Source organism: Canis aureus, chromosome 14 (assembly GCF_053574225.1).
Source record: "Canis aureus isolate CA01 chromosome 14, VMU_Caureus_v.1.0, whole genome shotgun sequence".
Classification (NCBI taxonomy): Eukaryota; Metazoa; Chordata; class Mammalia; order Carnivora; family Canidae; genus Canis; species Canis aureus.
Window position 1 is genome coordinate 27,144,106 of NC_135624.1, and position 24,566 is coordinate 27,168,671.

General features: G+C 39.4%; 1 long non-coding RNA gene across 3 annotated transcripts in view; it reads right to left on the bottom strand.

Moving 5' to 3' along the window:
• Window positions 1-1,051: 1,051 nt before the first annotated feature.
• Window positions 1,052-24,566, bottom strand: part of LOC144283308 (uncharacterized) — a 62,458-nt gene continuing 38,943 nt past the window's right edge. For 2 of the 3 annotated variants that reach the window (XR_013351767.1, XR_013351764.1), the window contains exons 6-7: window positions 23,498-23,593; window positions 21,509-22,928 (exon numbers count right to left, since the gene is read on the bottom strand). This is a non-coding gene — a long non-coding RNA (uncharacterized LOC144283308). Of the gene's footprint in view, window positions 1,182-21,508; window positions 22,929-23,497; window positions 23,594-24,566 lie in introns of those variants that run through there. The other variant, XR_013351766.1, reaches the window with a different exon arrangement.

A 24,566-nucleotide genomic window follows, 5' to 3' on the forward strand; every position in this document is an offset into this window, starting at 1 on the left:
CCATAGAACATCCATGGAATTTCCACCCGATGTGTCACATCCAATTGGCCACCTGGCGAATTTATTGTAACATGATCCTGAAATGAAACTGAGATGACTTTCCATCAGATATATATTTTATCTCTAGGTCAACATTTATATTACATCCTAGCTCTCTGGCGACTGATGAAACGTGAGAACAATTTATTTTTGTCTCTAAGCCTGATTCAATTACATCACCATGCCGCACTTAGGAGGTTATATTCCATTGTCTCTTCTCTGCCCTAATTGTGCACAAGCCTACAACATTAGGGAGGTTTTGCTACAATTCCTAAGCTTCAAGTATATTTCCCCAGTGGTCTTCTTTTACTTGATCTTTTGGGATCTTATTAATGGCACCAGCTTTAGGAGTCTGCAGTACCAGCTCCAGATTTTGCCTCTTTGTCATTCACTCATCTTCTGTTAACACAAAGGAGAACTAACCCCTGCATCTTCAGACCATGTAGCTTGGGTGGTCTGATACCCACTGCAGCTCTAGCAGTAGGAATGTAACTCAGGCCTGGCCAATCAGAACATACATTTCCTTTGGCCACTGTAATTGGTCCTATCTGTATCTGTTCTCAGATACAGAACCTGAGATACCTGGCTTTAAATCCCAGCTCTGCCTTTTGCTAGTTCTGTTTTTATTTATTTTTATTTTTATTTATTAATTTGAGAGAGAGAGAGAGAGAGAGAGAGAGAGAATGAGCAGGGGAGGTGCAGAGGGAGAGGAAGGAGCATACCACCTGGTTGAGCAGGGGGCCAGTGCAGGGCTGGATCCAAGGACCCAGGGATCATGACCTGAGCTGAAGGCAGACGTTTAACCACCTGAGCTACCTAGCCATCCCAACTAGCTCTGTTTTTAAAGTTCAGTTTCCTCAACTTTTAATGGAGATAAAATTTCCCCCTGATAGGGATACTGTGAAGATGAAATGAGATGGTCTACACAAGCCTCTTTGCATAGTGTCTACCCCCAATGCAGGAATCTATGAAAACCTATGTCCCTCTTCCTTTCCCACTTACCTCTCTGCATGGCCCAGGGTCCTTCCCTAAATGTGTCCCAGCCCAGCAAGAGAAATGTCTTCTTTTTCTACTTGGTAAAGTCCAATGTCCCTGCAGTTGTATTCAAAGCAGGTCTAAGGCCTGAGAGTCAAGTGGGAAGCCTAGGACAGAGTACACAAGGAGTCACTTGCTTCTGGGTGCCAAATCATACTCTAAGAGTGAGAGCCTTCTTAAATCTTTCTCCCTGGCACCTGGCTCCTGATCACTATAGTCTCAGCCCTAATATGTTCCATGTACAGCAGACCTTGTCTAGAATATATGGAAACCAAATGTTGTGTTCACCATGGCTCATTTTAGCTAATGATGCTAAATAATTTTGAATTTTAAGTTAGGACCAGAAAACCATACCCTTCTTGGACCCAAATGAAGACATTTCCTGACCTATGAATTATAGGACTCATTTTATGCAACCATGGAGAGACTTATGAACCATACTGTTGTGTCTAGAGTTCTGAATTAGCATAAGCACCATGAACCTCCCCTAAGCCACACCCCATTTTTTTAGCACATCACAACTACCACCATCACTTCTACTCTTCGTAGAATGATTTGGAGAGCTGCTTCATTGATGCCAGCCTTTATCTGGGAAGTATATTGATTGAGATAAAACAAAACAAAACAAAAAGACCTCTGATTTCATTTTATTCTTTGACAACATGCATACCATGTAGCTTTGGAAGAGCAAAGATGACTCCATTTGTGATGAAGTACACATGACTGAGGAAAAGGGGTACAGGGAAGGAATATTCAAATACTGAGAACAGTGTAGAAATAATAAGACACAGGAAGGAGGGGCAGGGATTGGGTGGAAAGGGAGTCACTTTCAGACTCCATCTTTGATATAGATAGTCACACGTAAATAAGAATATAAATGTAATTTGAGCATTTGCCAAATTCAGGGCACTTTACACATGACACCTTATTTAATGCTCACAATAAATGAGAAGACGCTGTTAGCTCTATTTTATAAACAAGTAAACAAAGACTGAGCCCACATCAGTTTCTCAACATCTCAGGATTCAAGTGTGGTTAAAGAGTCTGTGTCAAACATGAGGTGTGATTTTAAAGACAGTTTGCCCCTCTTCACAGATCTGCAAAGGATCAATGTGATTTTAATTAACTATTTGCTGTTTATACCCCTCAGAATTTTAGTGTTCTTGGTCATCAGCTAAGTTGGAAGGGAAAGAAATTTCAACTCTCTCTGGCCACTGAAGGAGCTAGTTTTAATAGCCTGCTTCATGGATGGAGCAACAATAGAGCCTTTTTCGAGAATTAGGATTCTGATTTCATGCCTGTTTTTCCAGCAAAGTCTCACAGTTGTGGCTACCCCCATGTTTGTAAGAGCTCACAGCACTGGGTGTCCATAGCAGCCCCTGTAAGATTCCGGGGGGGCAGGAAGGCTGTCTCTCCCCCAGCCCCACACCTAATGTGTCAGTAACAAATATCTTACTGATAGTCCTGATTTTCACAGCTGTAGATGAGAACATCTTCCCAGTTATTGTCTCTTTAAGGAAAGCAGTTTCATGAGTGAAGTCTCATGCAATCTGCCTGGTTGCATTACTAACCCGAACTCAAGACTAATTCAAACTCAAAACAGCCATCTGAAGGAACTGCTCCAGTGACGCTGCACCTGCTATTTTATGGTCCTCTGAAAAGGCATTTGTTTGTGAGAAACACAATTAATGTCATTTAGTTCTTTTCCAACACCAACTAGTGGATGAAGAATCATCAGAGGAGAAAGTGAACAGTTCTTGGAAGAGGTAAGTGTAAGAAAAAAATACAGCCAGGGACTGGACCAGTAGCGGCTCCTTCATGAGGACAGAGGGATGACTCTGGCACCTACTCAGGGCAGACACTGATGCTTCCTAGCCTTAGCAAGAGTCATATATGCCGAGTGCAACTAAATACCTGAAGTAATATGGATCATTCTGGGGTGAATTTTGCTTAATGCTTAAATATAGAGGATTTTCTTCATTTCAGACTCCTTGTGTGATACAGATATTCTCATGCAAATGAGTCCCTGGTATGTAACGTAAGTAAGGGAATATCTATAGAATACCTTTTGAAATTTATATGATCAGTTGGGCATTGTCCCTGGTCTTTCATAGCTTGAAAAATTTGAGTAGTCAGTTCTGATTACTCCTTTAACCTATTTGTCCTGCCCATTAAGTATAGTTGTTAGTTTCACTATGTCCCATCAAGTCCACCCAGACCATGCGCTTCTTGAATACTCCATCACATACTCCGCTCAGTGAGCCCTTGTGACACTTTGGGTCCCTGATACCTGGCACATAACTGATCCTCAATAAATCCTTGTTCATGCATTGTTTCCCCAAACTTATCTCCAGCTATCTTCACGTATGATTTCTAGTAATTTTTTTAACAACTTCTCTTCCAAAAACTAGGAAGCCCAGTCAATAAACAGAATACACACATACACACATACATATATACATGTATCTACATATACACATGTAATATATAATCTTTGTGTGTATTTTCATGCATACAATGTGCATGTGTGCATATAGCATGTACATATGTACACACATATATAAACTCTGTATACATACACATATACATATATATTTATATGTACACACACACAAGTTCAGGATGGCCAACTCCTAAACTGGGAATAAGAAAAGTCAGTCAGTTGAGTTGGTCTTTTCATTCTTTTTTACCCAAAGTTGTTTTTTCTTTTTTATTTCTACTTTAACTCAGCCACTACCAAGCTATCTAACTACTAGTATATAGCTTTCCCTTTCTGCCATAAGTTTGCTTGTAGTTTATATTTGTTTCTAGGGATTCTTTGCTCTTTTTACCTAATGAAGAGAGAACCAGAATAGCAAGTTTTCAGGGGAAAGGTAGAGAACGAAGTTAGAATATCAATGAAAACATAAGAGACAGATTGGCACAGATCTCTGCTAAACTAATTTGCATTAGTGTGTAAGTTTCCTTAGAAAACAGAGAATACTGGGTTGGGTGTGGAATGGCTATAAGTAGGGTAAGATGGAAGCAGAGAAATGACTGCATTATAAGTTGTTTCTGAAGGGGCTACTAGAGGTGAAACAAAGTCATGCATCATTCTGAACCCCATGGTATTGATCAGTGCCTGGAATTTCTCTTCTAACAAAAACTGGCCTTGGTTGAGTTCTCTACTGCCAACCTCCCCCAACTCTTGCCTTGGTTCCTGCCCATAGGCTAAGCCTGGTTATGCAAGCTTCCAACTGATTATGAGAACCAAGCATTAGCTTTCCAATAAAGTCTTTGTATGCCTCAATTGGCTAGGGTCTTGCAACCAAGAACATTCACAGATGAGAACACTAAGAGATAGAGATGTTTAAAAACCTGCAAAAGTCACAGTTGTAAGAAGTACTGTTGTGATTCAAACAGAACGATAGAGCTTCAGAGTCCATGATCTTAACCAGTACCTCAAACTGCTTTTTTTTGGCAACAAAGTATATAGTCCCTTTGGAAAAAGTTTCTGCAAAATCTAGTAAGGTTGAACATATGTATATTCTATAATTCAGAAATTGCATTCTTTGTTTTAAGCAAACTCCACCTTCAGTGTGGGGCTTGAAGAAACGAATCAAGAGTCGTATGCTTTACCAAATTAGCCAGCCAGAAGCCCCCAGAAATTGCACTCCTAGGTGTGACAGATTATAAATATCAGTGCAATATTTTGCATATCCTCCCATCAAGAAGTAGAATTTATTCTCCCACTCTGTGATTCTAGCCTGGTTTTGTGATTTGTTTTGTCCAAGCAAGAAAGTTAGAATTGATGTGCCAGTTCTGAGCCTGGGCCTCAGGAGACCTTTCAGTTTCTGTTCTTGCTGCCCTTAGAACTCTGACACCCTATGAATAAGCCTGACTGCTGGAGCGTGAGAGAAAGACCATGTAGCGCAGCTTAGCCACTTGAGATCACTAGCGAGAAGACACTTTGAAGCTGATCATAAAAACATGCAAAGCTCAGCTCAAACCAACAGGGCCTGAGCTCAAACTAAAGTGCCAACTCACAGAATTGTGAGCTAAATAAGTAGTTATTGTGTTGTCACTAAGTTTTGAAGTGATTTCATGCAGCAAAAGTCAATTTATTAAGTATCTTAGGGACACCTATCTATTTTCACTAGGAGTAGATAGATATATAGAGATATATAGAGCTATATGATAGATATCTATCTTCACTAGGTGTATATATGTGTATATATATATACACACACACACACACACCTAGTATATATGTGTATATATATGTATATATGTGTGTATATTATATATATAAACAAAGAGGCATAAGAATGTTCATAGGATTATTTATAATAGCAAGAAATATGAAACTATTTAATAGCCAAAAATAGGGAAACAGATACACAAATTATGCAGTATTCCTGCAATAGGGAATTACAGCAGTGAAAATAACTGAGAGAACACCTGTTAGTATAGATGGGTCTCACAAGCCATGGTGAGTGAAAAAACCGAGATAATGAAGAACACAGGCAATATGGTAACATTATATTAAGTTAGAAAACATGCAAGTTATGTACTATCTGGGGACTCCTCTTCATGTGGTAAAAGTCTACAGACCTGCATGGAAATTATTAGTCTATTCATGAGAGTAGGCTAACTCGAAACGAACCCACTCTTCATTCATGTTATAGTCAAGTGAAGTTGATAATGAAAAATTGCTCCATGCAGTCATTCAGATACCCAGTAATGTTCCTGGTAGTCCCCGTGCCCCACTTCTGGGGACTTCAAAACCTTCTCCATGGAGCTAGCTAATGGGAGAGTTTGGAGGATTGAGCAGGATTATAGGCCAGATTTGGAAGTTGTATAATTCCATTTCCTTCTCATTCTTTGGGCAGAATTCTATCACATGCCCCGACCTAGGGCAAGGTTAAGTTGGCACATATAGTATGTCAAAGAAGAAAATAGAAAGGTTTTTTTTTTTTAAAGTAGATTTCCTTACAATTACCATTGGATTGAATATGAATATATTCAGGGGAGAAGAAATAAAAAGGCTTTATCTGTGCTGTTGTGTTTTATTTCTTCAACTGTGATGCATTGATGAGTTTTTATTATATTTTGTTACATTTTTCTTCAAAAATTTGTGCTTTTTCTGAAGTATGTCGTAAGACAGTAAGAAGTTTACTAAAGTAATTAGATAGAATTAGGGGCTCTAATCAAGGAGACTGGGATTAAAATGGTTCTATATTGATTATTCAAGAAAAGTGAATCAGAATTCTAGTCTGTAATCCTGGAAAAGGAGTAGAGACTTTGCAACTTACAATGATGTAAGTGCACAGGGCTGTCCCCTATTTATGCTGGGTTGACCTTTGAATCAAGATTGATTCTGGAAAAGAATAAAAATAAGGAAGAGTCCAAACACCCAGTTCTCTCCTGCTTCTCTTTGGCTAACCAGAGCTTCCCACTGCTATGGGTCCTTACATACACCTTCTTATGAAAGAACAATGAAATTTTAGAATGGAAAGGGTCTGCAAGGGCATGCACTCTTATCAACTTTTTACCAAGGACAGGAATCTCCTCCAGTATCTTTGGCAGGTGATCATCAGCCCCTTTGGAAGATGACTATGATTCACTCAGTGTTCTAGGTTTTCTCTATGGATTTGACTATCCATTATGCTCTCCCTCAGGCCCTACTTTGTGCAAGAACAGGGCTAGATAGTCCAAGGTAATATGGACTCCATTGTCAACTGGACTACTTTTCTTGGAATAGGTAATGGCCCTTCAATATCTGAACCAAATGGATGGTCCCATAGCAAGCCTGATAGAGAATGCCTTGGAACACATGGAACTTTCATCAAAACTGGCAGGCACTCACTTATTATCTATTTTCAAACACATTTCTTTGCTATTGTATGAAACATATCTGAGATCAAGACTTAAAAAAATGACCATCTAAAGTTGATATTCAGTTTATGAGAGACCAGTTCCATGTTCATAAAGGTAATATTTCCTAACTCTGTGCCCCTGGAGATCCTCCAGGTTCTATACCTCTTTTGTTTATACCTCTTTTTTGATACTTCATGTGTTCTGCCATCAGTGAGACATTTCATTTCAATATACGCTCTCTAGTAGTTGATGAGTTCCTCATGGGTCTAATTAATCACCCACTATCTCTGATCTATAGATGATGACCAATGATAAGCAAAAATATGGACACAAACATTAGAAAAGTAATAAGAAAAACAATTTGGAGGTATTGATGAAATGTGAAACTACTTACATTTAATAGGAGTTATTAATGACTATCCAGCTACATGATATAGTGGGGATCATTACAAGATTTCAGTAAGAAGCAAGTTGAGTGAACCCTTAAGTTACATGCAAATTGGAAGGTTTTTGGAATACAGGTACAATGGCAATACTAAAAGCTCAGGCCACCAGGAGTATGAAATTTCCCCCTTTCCTAGACAATGAAGAGTCAGTTATATTCATGTGCTGAAATTGATGAAGATGCACATTTTTACGAAATAAATATAGAAAGTGGTATTTCTCAACTCTCAGGTCGGAGTGCTTAGCTCTAGAACTATCAGCTTTCTCCTTTCCACTTCAGGATAGGTGCAGTTGAAAAATAAGCATAAAAGCCAGATAGAAATGATGACTTAAATCCTTAGGCTAATTGGTTTGCTAATATTTTCCTGAATTGTAAATATCCCCTGAACTGCAGGCTACCCACAAGGACTGATGCCGCTCAATTGTGCCTGTGGCATGACTAAGGCATGATGAGAAGGAGCTGAAACATGCTCATTTTGTTCTCTGTGATCACCAATCAGAAAAGACACTCTTTCTGAGGGAGATAGGATGAGAAAGTCCAAGAGCCAAGGAAACTTCTCACACAGAAATGGGAGAAGTAGTACATAAATATTCTCCAACAACAAAGGATCCCCAAATTCTGTTTGTAGTCAATAATTCATTTCCCATAAAACAATGCAAAGTGTGCTAGCCCTCTCAATCTTATTCATGACCCAGTAGAAGGTTCTGTTTGACAGGTTCTGTGGAAGCTATGCACTTGTACACCGTTATTTCCCCTCTTGGTGGCCCCAGTGAATGCTAATAGAAATGCAAAGACAGTTATGATCTAAGTAGGTCTGAGCTTCAGTAGCAAGGCACAAAAAAGAATCAGCGAGCATGAAATAAAGCTGCGTAGGATTCTGCTGACTGGTCTGAGGTAGAAATGGTGCTGGTGGATTGTACACTCTTTCAGAGGCTGAGAGGCTCAAAGGGATTGTTCTGGAAAATCTCGAAGCAGTTATAAATTTATGGTTGCAAGTATTCTGTTGTTAATGTGCAATTCTAGCTGGGGCTTTAGAATTGAGTATTTCAATTCAATTTGAAAAAAAGACTATGAAACCCAAGAAGCACACCAATCCTTGATAGTATAATTTCATAGCCTTTTGTGGCTTTGTTCTAGGACTCTGAAGTGGATACATACACATACATGCATTTGTTCTGTGAATTTATATGTTCATGTAAGCGTATCACACAACGTCAATTACTAGTGGTGTCTTACTCATAATTTGCTCTATGTAAAGGATGCCTCTTTAAATATCAAAACTTCTTAAATGTCAAAGGTTTTACATTTTAAAACTTTCTAAGCAGATTCTCTGAATTATTACAAGCTTCTGAAGAAAAAATTAACCATTTCTTAATTTTATTATGAACATAGATGGCTGTGGGATAAACCTGGGCTATGGAAGTATTTAGAGACATTTGCCCTTACATGTAGTGGCTTGTCCATGCTTACAATCTTTGTCGCTATCAACTATTTGACATTTTATTTTATTTATTTTTATTTTTTTTTAATTTTTTTTAAATTTATTTATGATAGTCACAGAGAGAGAGAGAGAGAGAGAGAGGCAGAGACACAGGCAGAGGGAGAAGCAGGCTCCATGCACCGGGAGCCCGACGTGGGATTCGATCCCGGGTCTCCAGGATCCCGCCCTGGGCCAAAGGCAGGCGCCAAACCACTGCGCCATCCAGGAATCCCCTATTTGACATTTTAAAGATAAGATTTATACACAGTGAAATACACAGACCTTAAGTACATAGTTCAATGAGTTCTGATGAGTGTTACACTTCTGTTAATGTCCCAATCAAGACGTAGGACATTCAATCGGAGAAGGACAAACATTATATGGTCTCATTCATTTGGGGAATATAAATAATAGTGAAAGGGAATAGAGGGGAAAGGAGAAGAAATGTGTAGGAAATATCAGAAAGGGAGACAGAACTTGGAAGACTCCTAACTCTGGGAAACGAACTAGGGGTGGTGGAAGGGGAGGAGGGCGGGGGGGGGGGTACTGGGTGGAGGGCACTGAGGGGGGCACTTGACGGGATGAGCACTGGGTGTTATTCTGCTTTCATCTTTTTTTAATTTTTTTTTTTATTTATGATAGTCACACACACACACACAGAGAGGCAGAGACATAGGCAGAGGGAGAAGCAGGCTCGATGCACTGGGAGCCCGACGTGGGATTCGATCCTGAGTCTCCAGGATCACGCCCTGGGCCAAAGGCAGGCGCTAAACCGCTGCGCCACCCAGGGTCCCTGTTATTCTGTATGTTGGCAAATTGAACACCAATAAAAAATAAATTTATTATTACAAAAAAAAAAATACGTAGGACATTTCTATCTGCACAAAATCCCCTCATGTCCACTTCTAGTTAAGCCCCATTTACTCTGTAGGCAACTACGGTGCTCATTTTCATCCCACAAATTAACTTTGCCTGTTCTTGAATTTCATATAAATAGAATCAACAGTATGTAGCCCTTTATGTCTGGCTTCTTTCATTCAACATAACATTTTTGAGATTCATCCATGCTGTTGCATATATCTCTAGTTACTTTCTGTATTGCTGATTAGTATGCCATTGTTAGAATAATTGCAATATGTTCTTCCATTTCTCTTATCAATAGATATTTGGGTTATTTCCTTTTTCCTTATTATGAATAAGAGAGTGCTAGATATTTTTATAAAAATCTGGATACACATATGGGCCCCTACGTCAAATCACATGCAAAAATTAATCTGTGATCGATTATAAAATTAAATGAAGCAGCTAAAACCATAAGGCTAAAAAAAAAATAAAAAAAAAATAAAACCATAAGGCTTCTAGAGAAAAAAAAAAAAGAAATATAGAATATCTTCATGACCTTGGAGCAGGCAACGATTTCTTAGATACAACCTACAAAGCACTCAACATAAAATAAAAGTTGACAAATTATACCTTGTGAAAATAAAAGCTCATCAAAACACACGGTTTACAAATTGAGAAGTTATTGTCAGTGTATTAGAAGCATTCTACTTCTTTTGTCAGAGGAATTGTATCCAGGATAAACAAAGAGCTCTACATATCAACAATAAGAAGACATGCTAGTAAAAAGTTGACAGAAGATTGGAAAAGACACTTGAAAATAGAAGATATGTGAATGGCCAATAAATACATGAAAAATGCTCGACATCATTAGCTTTGAGAGAAAGGCGAATCACATAACAATGATATACCATTTTATACCCATGTGAATGCTAAAATTATAAAGACTGGCAATAATAAATGCTGGTGAGAATGTGGAGAGGATGGAGGTGTGAAATGATATCGTTGCTTTTAGAAAGTTGTTTGGGAATTTCTTGAAACTAATCATATGTAACCACCTATAAATTCCATCCTAAGGTATTTACACAAGAAAAAAGAAAACCTATGTGCTTGTTATTTTTAGATGACTTTACACAGAATGCTTCAAAAAGCTTCCTTTAAGGTAGAAGAGGAACAGCAGAGTCAAGGGAAGCTGATGCTATCTGAGCACTTGCTACATGCCAGCCATTGTTCAAGGCAAGTTATGCATGTTAGAGTGTATAGGACTTTCCCAAAGTCAGACAGTTAAATAAATAACAAATAAGTCTTTTAAAAATCATTTTATGCATTCACCAAGTATTTAATAAGTTTTTGTTGGTGCTGGGCATTGTTCTGAGTGCTGGGTATATTGCGTGAAAAAAAAATAAAGGATTAGATTTTTGTCCTAATGGTACCTAAATTTTAGTGAGAATTGAGGAATCATAAAGTATCAAATCAACATATATTAACACATAAATATGATGGTAGTTCTTGATAGTAAAAACTACTGGGAGGACGCTGAAATAAGTAAGGTAATAGAACAGAGTGACAGCAGGATGGAGGTACATTGGACAGCATAACCATGGAAGGTGGGTCTTAGATGTTTTGTGTGGGATGATATTCTGATAATGAGAAGGAATCAGGCACATCAAGATCTGGAGAAGAGTAATCCATGTGGAAGGAACAATAAGAGCAAAAGTCCTAAGGTAAGAACTAGCCTGATGGGTTCAAGGAGTAAGTAGAGCCTGTGTGACTATCTAAAGAGAGGATGCCAAGAGATGAGGTTGGAAAGGTGGGAAAGGGACAGATTGTCCAGTGCCTTAGATGCTGTAGTAAAAAGGTCAGATTTTATTCTAAACTCCATGGGACTCCATTAGGAGGTTTTAAGATCCACTCCAGGAATATTGTTAAGACTCATTTGATGGTAACTATGATTATTATTATTACAGTGGTATTTGACATGAGGGTTGATTATATTGCTTCTTTAATAAAGTACACATTCATTTATTAATTTATCTGCTCAATATATATTACTTGAGCACTACTGTCAGCTGGATACTTATCCCAAAACAGTGCAATCACAAATTGCACAAGCAAAAATCCTGCCCTTAAGGAGTTTATAATCTATTTTTGTGCTTCTCAAACCTGATTGCATAATGAGAATCACCTAGGGAGGAAAGAAAGCAAGCATGAAAGAAACTAACAGAACCTATTAATTTTTTCTCTCCAGATTATGTTCAAGTGCAAACTGAGGTAAGCACATTACTCTTTTCTTAGACACGTGGAGGCAGCATTTTGTGGTTGTATAGGTTCATAAAATATATTTTTTAACCTTGTTCTCAACCATCTTTTACCATGATGAAACTGAAGCACATATAAACTTTAAAGTCCAACCTCTGTATTGGCCTGCAAGTTAGCAGAGCTGAGATTTGAATCCATATTTTTCTCATTGCATAGCAATACTTTTCCACACAGCAGCTATAAAATGTTTTCTATAAAAATAAATAGTAGTTTTTTAATTACTCTGTAATTTTTCTGTTTAGTATCCTAATTTTTTGGCTCTTGCAAAAATTATAAGGAAAGATAATGTATAACTATGAATAGAATTTTAATCTTCTATTTCAACTCTGGAGCTGATTGTAGCAATGTCATGATTTAAAGAAACAAATGATGAAACCCAGAATATCATTCATGTCTGCATAGAGTCTGAGGATTAAGTTTGTTCAAGATTTGGCCCTCTCCTTCATCCAGCCTATTAGGAGAACTAAGATAGGAGTTGCTTCTGTGGACAGGAGTCTTTTCCTGACATGATCTGTTAGTCTGTGGGGCTATTTCCATTTGGAAGAGCATGTTGGCCTTATTTAAAATAAAAACAGAATTTAAAGAGATTTTCATGATCGCTAAATCTTCCTTTTTGCTTGACACCAATTTGCATAACACAGGTAACTTAAGTCTAACATGTTTCAGAAACAAATAGAGATAAATCAAATTTTTCTTTCAACTCCAATCACAATTTTATATTTTGCCAAATATTTGCTAATGTGGAACTTTAAAGAATAAGGAACAGCTGGAATTTAACCAGAGACTTCAGTGACTATTAAAATTCAGTGTTAATATAAAATGTGACCTCTAGTAGAACTACTTTTTCAGTGCATATAAATAACTCACTTGTATCAGCACAAGTATTTTGCATGTGTATGAAGAGGTTGATAAACCTTTATTAGCAATCAACATCCCTTACCATGAGGAGATTCACAAGATGTTGCTAGAAGTTAGATCAACACAAGGGCTGTCTGTAGTTGTGTTCTTGAATGAATAACATTCATTTTGCTGAATGAAACAGGTCTGAAAAGTATCCAGTATCTGATCATGGTGTCTCTAGATGTTATGGCCACCCACTCCAGCCATGTGAGCAGCTTCTCATCTTGGCTCCAGTGCACTTTTTGCTAAAACTGAATACTTCTTCATTGCATCTGCACACTACCTCCTGCCTAATCCAACCTAGAATTATTAATAGGTAATATTTACATCATATTCCATGCAAAAAATTAGTACTAATTAAAAGCAGAAAATGACATCTGGTTCTTTCCCCACAATGGCCTGGTGACTAGCTGTCTTATCACCCTTCTTTCTCTTCTCTTCTCCATCATAGGAAGGATTCCACTGTTCTCAGCACTTGTTATCTTGCTCTGAGCTTCTAGAACTAGTGCAAGTTAGACAAGGCACCACCTGTAGAGGACATAGATCATGATCCAACAGGAAAGTAGCTGGACTAAAGTGGACTTGCCCCCAGACCAGGAACCTCAGTGGCTCTGTGCATGTCTCCTGGGATTACAAACCTATCTTCCTTAGGATAAGGCTTAATAACATATTTTTGGCATGTTTTGTAGGGTCTCTCTATATATATCCCCCCTAAATTTCTAATTAAAGAAGTCACAAAACAGCAAATTTTGATGGGGTAAGAGGAGAGGGTTTTCTAATGTTAAAACAGCAAGAGTAACAACATTTCCTCCATCTCCCAACTTTAAAATAGGCCCCTATTTTAGGAAGACCCACATAGAAAGGATTGATTCCCTGCGAGACTGTCACCTGAGTAATTGCAAGAAGGTTTCAGCCTTAAAGGTGAGACAATGAGTTTAGTCCTCAAAGTGGAGAAGATGCCAACTGTCACAGTTGACTTTTTCCTAAGTCTTTTAAACACAACCCTGAGATTGATTGGCTAGTTTCTTTCTTAGTCAGCTTTATTCATAGAAACAACAAACCAGCAGTGATTAGGAATAATTGTGACTACAAACGGAAACAGTATGGAGTAACACAGGTTTGTGTGTACTAGCCAAAAGATACTACAATTTCTGGAAAAAAAACAAAAGGTATCTCAAATTCGGATGTATTTTATACATAGAAGTAAGGATAGAAGTGACAGAAGAATGACAGATGGAATTGTCATTTCTTGAGTCCTAGAAATGTGGAGTTACTTCACATCTATTTTCTCTAGGTTGCCAAGGTAAATATTCCCATGGGCTCACTTGGCTCTGCCTGGTTTGGGCCAGAAGAATCTGCCTCTGCCTTCAAGTTGGCAAACGTATTTGGAAATGGAAAAAGTCAACATGGCCAGTGATTCCTTACCTATTAACATGCCTAAAATCTTTCTTTAGTGTTGACCAAATCCACTAATTTAACCAAGATTACCAAATGGACAGTTCTCTTGGGGAATGGGAAGGACTGAAGGATGTGTGGTTGTAATTCAATCTGAGTCTGAAGACCTAAGAACCAGAAGAGTTGATGTATATGTAAATCCTGAAGGAACAAGAAAATGAAATGATATGAGATGATGTGTCCCAGTTCATACAGTGAGGCAGGAAGAAAAGGCAAATGCCTCCTTCCTTTGCCTTTTACTATTCAGGCCCGCAACAGATTGGATGATGATCACCCACACTCGGGAGGGTAATCTACTTTACTGAGTCCACTGATTTAAATGTTAATCTCATCCAGAAACATCCTCATAGTCACACCCAGAAATAATGTTCAAACTGGGCATCCCATAGCCCATTCATGTTGACACATAAAATTAAGCATTGCATTCCCCCTTGGGTGTCAAAGGAGGCTGAGTGCAGAATTTGGACTTCTACCCCCAGCTGGCAGTCACAGGACAGTGCCTTTGCCTTTCCTTTGCCAGAGTGGTATCAGAGGGAACTACACGAAACAGATGGTCGAAATAAGGTCCAGAGACTCATGGCATAATATAAAAATGTCCAGGTTTCAGCTGCAAGTCACACATCATCTCAAGAACTAGGAAAATCTCCAACTGAGTGAAAAAGCCAATTAACAGATGCCAATACCAAGATGACAGAACTTGACAAAGATTTTAAAGCTGTCCTCATAGAGATGCTGCAATGAGAACCACAAACAAACTTTGGAGAGAAACAAAGTCTCAACAAAGAAACTGAAAGTCTCAGCAAATAAGTAGAAGCTAGAAATAAGAACCAAATGGGAATTTTAGAACCAAAAAAAATAACAATAGCTGGAATTTAAAAACCTCACTGGTTGGGTTCAACAGCAAAGTACAGAAGCAGGGAGACAAAGAGCCGGTGGATTTGAAATAGAAAAATAGAAATAGTAGAATCTGAACAGAGAGAAAACAAAACAAAAAAGGAACAGAGCCTCAGGGACTTGTGGGAATATCATAAAAGACCTAACATTTCTGTCATCAGCATCACACAACAGAAGAGAATGTTTCTGAAAAACTTCCCAAACTTCCCCAAAGACAGAAGCCTACAGATTTAAGGAACTGAGTGAACTCTTTACTAAATAACCTGCTTCCCTCCCAAATCCACAGGACACATTACAATATAACTTCCAAAATATAACTTCCAAAAGCTAAAGAAAAAAATCTTGAAAGCAATGAAAGAGAAATGACATTTTAACTATACGGAAAAAAAAATTCAAATGACCCCAGGATTCTCACTATAAACTGTGGGTCCAGAGGAAGTGATACAATTGAGCACCCTGACAGTCAATACAAAATAAACATGTGAATACTCTGAAGGGTGTGGGGGAAAGGCAGGCTGGCTAGAAACTATAAAACTCACAGAAAATGAAACAGAGGAAATCTTTAGGACAAAGAGCTAGACCAAGAGTTCATAGATTCGAGCACAACCATGCTTCACTAAAGGGAAATTGGTGAATAAAACTTGATCCAAATTGGAAATGTCCTGTCTACAAAGGACCCTGTCAAGAAGATGGAAAGATAAGCTACAGAGTGGCAGATTTTTTGGGGGGGTTGGGGTGGGGCAAGTCGCACATCTGACAAAGGACTAGTATCTAGAATCTATAAAGAGCTCTCAAAACTCAGTAGTCAAAAAACAATAAAAGACATAGATGGTTTTTAAAAAAAAGCACAAAAAAGATGTTCAAACATCATTAGCCATTAGGGAAATGCAAATTAAAACCATGAGGAAATATTATCACATATCTATTAGAATGTCTAAAATAAAATATGTGATAACACCAAATGCTGGAGAGGACACAGCCAAAGCAAATCATTAATATACTCCTGGTGGAAATATAAAATGGTACAAGCCCTCTGGAAAACTAGTTGGGAATGTTCCTTTCACTCATACGGGGAATATAAAAAACAGTGAAAGGGATTATAGGGGAAAGGAGAGAAAAATGAGTGGGAAAAATCAGAGAGGGTGATAGAACATGAGAGACTCCTAAATCTGGGAAACAAAAGAGGGGTGGTAGAAAGGGGGGTGGGCGGGGGGATGGAGTGACTGGGTGACGGGCACTGAGGGGGGCACTGAGTATTATACTATATGTTGGCAAATCAAACTCCATAAAAAATATACAAAAAAGAAGAAGAAGAAGAAGAAGAAGAAGAAGAAGAAGAAGAAGAAGAAGAAGAAGAAGAAGAAGAAGAAGAAGAAACTAAACACCCAACAACCAATCCAACAATTACATTTTGGGGCATTTATCCTAGAGAAATGATGACTCCTGTTCACACACAAACCTGTACACACATGTATAGCAGCTTTATTTGTAATAGCCCAAACCTAAAAATTACCCACATGTCCTTGAACAGCTGAATGGTTAAACAGGCTGTGGTACATCCATACCATGGAATATTACTGTGCAATAAAAATGAACACACTCTTTTTTTTTTTTTTTTTGAGAGAGAGAGAGAGAGAGAGAGAGATTGAGAAAGGGTAAGAGCATGAGAGGGAATAGAAAGAAGCTGACACAGCCCTCCCTGCCCCGCCAAGCAGGGTGTCTGACTTGGGGCCCAATCCAACCTCAAAACCATGACCTTAAGACCATGACTTGAACAGAAGGCAGGTGCCCAACCAATTGAGCCACTCAGGCACCCCTGAACCAACTCTTGATACACTCAACAACCTGGACCAATCTTCAGAGAAGTATGTAAGTGAGAAAAACCAAACCGATAAGGTTGCATGCTGTATGATCGCATGCATGTATATTATTGGAGTGATATATTATTAAGTGTAAAAAGCAAATGGAGAAAAGTATGTGTGGTATATTATCTTCTCTAAGAAAGGAGGAAGGGATGCAAAAATATAGATTTTTTTCCTTTTTTTTCAAGAAAAATGGAAAAGTAAAGAAAAACTGGAAAAGAAATGGTTCCTCAGGACACCTAGGTGGCTCAATGGTTTAGCATTTGCCTTTGGCTCAGGTTGTGATCCTAAGATCCTGGGATCATGTCCCACATCAGGCTCCCCACAGAGATTCCCTCCCTCTGCCTATGTCTCTGTCTCTCTCTGTGTGTCTCTCATGAGTAAATAAAATCTAAAAAAAAAAAAAAAAAGAAATGGTTCCTCAAAGCTCTAGAATAAATAGTTCAAATGGAGGAAACAGGAGAGGGGAATAATGTTAGAAGTTAAATTACCCTGAATATCTATTGCATGATATAACTTTGGAATACATTAATATTTTGCATAGTTATATAAATACATAAGTAATATTTATAAATAAAAAAGTAAAATGACTTAATAGTATACTGAGTTAGTGTCATAACCACAGGAGAAAATATTTCAGATGACTTTATAACATAATCATTTACTATAAAATTTTTAGTGCAATGTAACCTAAGGACAAAAAAACTTACAAAAAATATTAAATTGATTTTAATAATCATCTTCTTGATTGTAGCATTTATATTGTTATTCTAAGTCTGTCATGTGTGAACTATGTGTGATAGAAAATGAATAATTATATCAGTGTGGAGAAATATAATACTTGACATAACAAAATAAAAAGAGATACAATTAAAGATATTAGGTAAAAATTATGTAGTTCTAATTTGATTTATCAGTGTCTACATGAACTCATGACAATTTGTCTTTATTTCCTGGCTCTGTTCATTGAAAGGGCTTAGAAATAATAGCCAACCTAGTAACAAAGAGTATCCAGATCACGATCTTCTACTGATAAAAGAACTCAGGGATCTCTGAAATATTAATGGATGAAATGATATGACAATATGATGCCATAAAACAAAGAAGCTTTAATGTCTACAAAGGTTGTATTAAGAGGTTTTAAGACCTCAGGAGTTAATTTAAAAGACTCTTACCAGTCAAAAATAGGATCATTTGGATATCATAAGAAGAATCACAATGGAGTAAAGCATTTCAATCATGGTTGTATCCATTAATTCATAAAGTTAGAGGAAGAAAAAAGTCCTCATTCTTCTTGGGAGTTTGTTATATCAACTTTTATTTTGGAAAATAATAAAGGAAAAAGATCAAACATTTATTCTTTCTTTCTTGTAAGAGCTTATCTCAAGGAGGGACCCCGGGTGGCTCTGCTGATTAAGCATCTGACTCTTGATTTCAGCTCAGGTCATAATTTCAGGGGTTGTGAGATTGAACCCTGTGTTAGGCTCCATGCTGAGCATGGAGACTGCTTAAGATTCTCTCTCTCTCTCTCTCTCTCTCTGTCTTTCTCTCGGTCTTTCCCTTTGCCCCGCCCTGCCCCCTTCTCCCATGCTGTCTCAAAAAAAAAATTTTTTTTTTCAAAAAAACTCTCTCAGGGAAATCAAATAGTTGACAGTGCACAGTTTCTTTCTAGAAATATCTTAGCTGACAAATGAAGGACTGGTTGAAATAGATGTTGCCATTTTTAAGCCGTGATGATAGGCTGTAATGATGGATGCTGACCTCTCAGACCACTTGCTGATGAAAGTACAAAACACCATCTATGGGGACCTCTTGCCAAAAATCAAACTGTGTCTGGAACAAAACTCTAGGACCTGGCATCAATTTAAAGAAAACATAGTGGAGAGAAGAATATGTTAAAGAACAGGAGAAGCCCAACTGTGAGGAACTCTGGACAGTGACAATCTGGTTTCTTTAAGAAAGAAATAAAATTGGAAGGACAGGCTCCTGGCTGGCTCAGTTGAAAGAGCATGTGACTCTTGAACTTGGGTTCATGGGTTTGAGCCCCACATTGGGTGTAGAGATTACTAAAATAAATAAATAAGCTTAGAATAAATAAATAAACTGGAAGGATGAAGAGAGATCAAAGTTATGAGATGAAAAGAGAAAGATTGAGAGAGAGAAATGTGGACAAGTGATCACGCCGAATGTAGGTTTTATAGACTGAAGCAATTAAAGAGAAATATAATTCACTGTGTTGCAATTTATGAATCTCATTTTAATTCTTATTCAAATAGAGTATTCAAAACTTTTTAAGATAATAAAATTTGAACATCAGCTTATTTTTTTGTACCAAGAAAATACCATTGGTTTTATTCTATGTATAATAATGATATAAGATCACATTTTTTAAAAATAATCTTTTATTTTTGAGGAAAAGATTGAAAAATTTACGAATAAAATAATTGAGATTTGTCTCAAAATAATTGAGGAGAGGACTGCATGGGGATACAGGTACCATAGGTTTGGTCATAAATGGATAAATGGTGAAGTTGGGTGCCGGGTATAAAGGGGCTTATTAAATTGTTCTCCTAAATTTGTATATGCTTGAAATTTTCATAATAAAATAGTTTGTAGGGTCCCTTGGATAGCTCAGTCAGTTAAGAATCTGCCTTCAGCTCAGGTCATGATTTCAGGGTCTTGGGATCAAGCCCCATATTGGGCTCCCTGCTTAGCGGGGAATCTATTTCTCCCTCTCCCTCTGTCCTTTCCCCCCAGCTTGTACTCTCTCTCTTTCAAATGAATAAATGAAATATAAAAGAAAACAAAACAAAAAACATAAAATATAATAAAAGTTTCATCCGGGATGAGGATAGTGCTTCTGGTGTGTTTGAGGCCTATAAGACAAGCAACCCAAGATCACTGGGTTCAGAGCAGGAGGGTGGATTTTCAAGGCAGTAGAAAAGTAATGGTCATTCTATATAGTAATAAAAATGAATAACAATGAATGAAAAAAATTGAAAAAATAAATGAAATTAAATAAACAAAATAAAAATGAATAAACTAGAGAAACAGGTAAAAACATAAATGGCCCTTACAAACAGTGTAGTGATCCAGGCACCAAATGATACATACAATATGATTTCATTTATGTAGAGCTCAGAAAAAGACCAAATTAATCTATATTCCTTTGGAATGTATATGGAAATGCTAAAATGATTTTTTTTTAAAGCAAGGGATAGGGTCATACCAAATGTCCATGGATGGGGGTCTGTGACCAGGTCTAGTGGATGGAGGTCTTCTTGGGATCTGGCTACCATCTCATTCTTGGCCTGAGTTGTATTTCCTAGGTGTTCACTGTATAGTAATTATTTAAACTGCACATCTAGTTTCTGCACCTTTTAAACTATATAAAATATCTTTCAATTTTGAAAAAGAGGTTTAAAGAAAAAAAGCACAATGATCTATGAGTAGCATCTGGGAAGGAGGATGGCTCAGCCTCCCACGGGATTAGGCTTAAGCAAATCCTCCGATTCCCTGCTGAAGGGAAGAGGGAGAGGAAGGGGCTGGCTACCTGTCTCAGAGAGGGCCATAGAGTGACAGCGTGAGCAGCATCCTACGGAAGAGCAGGTGGGGACATTCTATGAAATAAGACAACATGGAGAAGTATGTGCCTTTACAGGGATGAATCCAGATGAAGCAACCTTAGTCCAGGAGGACTGAATGGGTTTTTGTCTGGGATATTAGAAAGGATGGGACAAAAGAAGTTGAGTCTGAGCAACAGATTTCGAAATTCTGAATGGAACTCAGGAATAGTTCTTCAGTGTCCAAACTGGCACAGGGCTCAGGGTCTGCTGGGTCCCGTTTCTACAGCAGCTCTATCCTGCTCAGCTGGGGGGCTGAAGGGGGCGGTGGATATGAGCTTCTAGGCCATGCTGAGGCCACGGTGTCTGTAGGACCTGCCGGGCACCAGTCCACCTCCTTCGGTTTTCATCTCTTTCCTCTACTTGCTATAAGACCGTGTCTGCCGTGAGCACTGTGAGCCCAGCACAGTGCCTGGGAGACTCTGATGCTCACTCGACCCTTGCTGAATGAATGAAAGAATAAATGAAGAATTCCTACTTTGTATTTGTAGAAGCTAAGTCTAGAAGAGCTACAGAGAGGACCTGGGGCCAGTAGTGGGACAGATTGCTTAATATGCAACATTCAATGCTCAAAACTGTCTTCCACGGCCGGCCTGATCCTGCATTCCCCAAGCTCCTCTGCATTTCTGCAGAACCCAGGCTTGGGCGGCTGGGGTTAAGACATTGCAAGGAAGAGAGTGAAAGGCAGGCTCTCCTTCCTTTAGTAAGTGGTCGTGCTGTGTAGTTTTCTCAAGGACAGCACTGTTTGGAGATCATTCCTAAGTCAGAGCTCTGTGGGAGGAAGAAGAGTGAATGGTTGTTTAAGGCAGCTGCAGAGGTGCTGAGAGGGCGTGAAGGAGGGCCGCGGATCGAACCAGGTTCGAAGGCAGCAGAAGCAGATCGATGAAGGAGGCTGGGCTGCCTCACATCTCAGACACCTGGACAGGTGCAGAAGGACAAAGAGAGCTTCCAGGCAGGGAAGACGAGAAGGGGAGTGGGAGGGAAGGCATTCGAGGGACAGCCAGCCTGGTGATGGGAGCTTGTTCTGTGACTAGTGAGCACCTGCAGCCCCCACAGGGGGGCACGCCTGCTGCCTGCACCTCCCGACCGGCATCCTTGCCTCTGGCTTCTCCCTGACCCAGCCAGTACTCCCCATCCTGCTCCGGGTTCCCATCAGGTCAAGAGACCTGTGTTCTACTCCAAGCTGTAGAGGCCTGCTGTCCAGTGGAAAAGGAATGCAAGCCACGTAGGTTAGTCTATATTTTCTAACAGCCATGTGAGCAAAGCGAAACAGAAACAGGTGATATTACTTTTGATAATACATTTAATTTAACCAAATGTATCCAAAAGAGTAGCATTTCCACATGTAATCATTATGAAAAAATATCAGTGAGATATTTATGTTCATATAGAGTCAATGAAATCCTCCAGGTATTTACATCGACAGCACACTCCAACTACACTGCCCCCATTTCAAGTGCTTCATAGGCATATGAGGTGAGGGGTTACTGCGTAGGACAAGGTAGGGCTACTGTGTGACCCTGAGCATGTCACTTTACCTCTCTGAGTCTCAGTTATTTTCCTCCATAAAATGAGGGTTAGGCTTAGAGGATTTCTTTCTTTTTTTAAGATTTTCTTTCTTCTTCTTTCTTCTTTCTTTCTTTCTTTCTTTCTTTCTTTCTTCTTTCTTTCTTTCTTTCTTTTCTTCTTTCTCTTATTCTTTCTTCCTTCCTTTGGGAGTGAGAGAGTACATGTATGACCGGGGGGTGGGGGTGTGGAGAGGAGCAGAGGGAGGAGGACAAGTAGACTCTGCGAGGAGGCAGATCCTGATGCAGGGCTCCATCTCAAGACCCTGAGGTTATGATAACCGGAGCTGAAATCAAGAGTCAGATGCTTAACTGAGCCACCCAAGTGCCCCAGGCGTAGATGATTTCTAAGTTAGGTTTAATACTCTGTGGATACACATTATGGCAAAATAAAACTCTATTTCATAGCAAGAGACTCCACCTCTCACTCTGGCCAGCTGGTTGGAAGATGTGCAACAGATGCTGATAATCCCAAAGAGCGAGCCAGATCTACAGTCTCTGCAATGTGGCCATTGCCTCAGTGTCCACCAGCGTGCTGTAGATGCTAATCTGGTGCTAGAAATGTCAGGTTGATGACTGCATCTCAAAGGGTTCTTTTGTGGTGTTCTCGGTCTGCAGAAATGAGAAAAGGGACATGACCTTATGCAAACCACTCAGCTACTAGAAACAACGAGGGCATCAAAGGCAGATCTTTTATAAGCAGGAAACCTAAAGACCTCAAGGGTCCAAAACGGTTGCCTACATTCCTTAAGGGAATTTAACTAGTATTTTCTTTTAGAATGTACACTGCTAGAGGTCACACATCTGCTGCGCTAGTGGCAAAGAGGAGAGGTGTGCCTTCTAGTAAAACTATTCCCCAGAAGATCTTCCCCACTGCCCAAATGTGGAAAGACAAATGCATGTTACAGCCACGCAGCCAGCTTATTATGGAATTCTCTGGAAGCTGTCCAAGTTGGACAGAATCCTGCCTCCTCTCTACTCTGACTCAGCTAACCTCCCTGAGCCCATCTTCCCCCGTCCTCTGTCCTCTCACCTGCCTGAGTTGAAACCTGCTCCCTGCACACAGCCACACACAGGTGCAGCATTGACTTGAATGCTCCCCCCGCCCCACACCCTGCCCCGTCCTTCTAAGCATCTCAGTCGGTAACATAGTGCTTGTCAGTGATGTGCCCCAAACTCACCACAGTGTGGAGACGGACAGACCTGAGTTCAAATCCTGACTCCGACACTTCCCAGCTTCGTGCTCTTGAGCAAGTTACTTCACTTCTTGCTGATTCCTCATAAATAAAATGAGAACCGAGATAACCACCTAGTACCTAGTAACACTGCCAGGCTGCTTTGATGTCACTCAACGGGGTTTATTAAAACGAATAACGTTGGACGTGCCAGATGTTTATGCATTAGTTCATTCAAAAGATATTCACTGAGCATCTCGTAAGTGAAGGCATCATTCTGGATTAAGAGGAAAAAGTCAGGTAAATAAACAACTCAGCCCCTGACTGAGAGCAGCTTATTATCTCAATAAACAAAGCCTCAGTCTTTGATGCTGCAAGATAAGCTCTGTTCCTCTTGTTCTCTCCTCTGGAAGGGGAGCAACCCATCAGCAACTGCCTTTGGTAACTGGGCTCTGCTGGGGTATCTGTCCTCTGGCTGAAAAAAGGAGACTGTTGAAAAGTACACAAGACGAAGCTATTTTCAATAAGACAAGCTCCAGCAGGAGTCCACGCAGAACCAACAGCAGTTTAACACAATCTAAAAGACACCCTGTCCCTTTCTTCCTTACGTTTCTCACTCATGCCAGAGAAAGCTCTGCCCCACCCAAGAACTGGGAGCCACAGCTGAGAGTTAGCAGGGCCAGCAGGTGAGTTCAAGGATGATGGTAACAAAACCCATCTCCCCAGTAGGTCCAGTTTTCTGTCAACAAAAGGAGAGAAGGTATATGAGTTCATTCTGACTTAGCCATGCCTCCCTCAGGAAGATGTAGATTTGGGAAGATTGTTTCTTCTCCAAGAAAGGAGGTGTCCTGGAGAGGAGAGTGGCTATCCCTCTGGTGTGCAGGGTTGCCAGGATACCCAGGGGGCTGCAGTGGAAGAGGGATTAGCAGGGCCAAGGCCAGCGCCGGGGGCAAGGCCTGGAAGCAGAGAGGTCCTGGCAGTGAGGTGAAATACAGAACCCCAGGCAGACTCCTCTGGAATTAGTAAATCCCTCCTTGACATCAGGCTCAGGTCAGCAAAAGTCTTCCAGACCCCT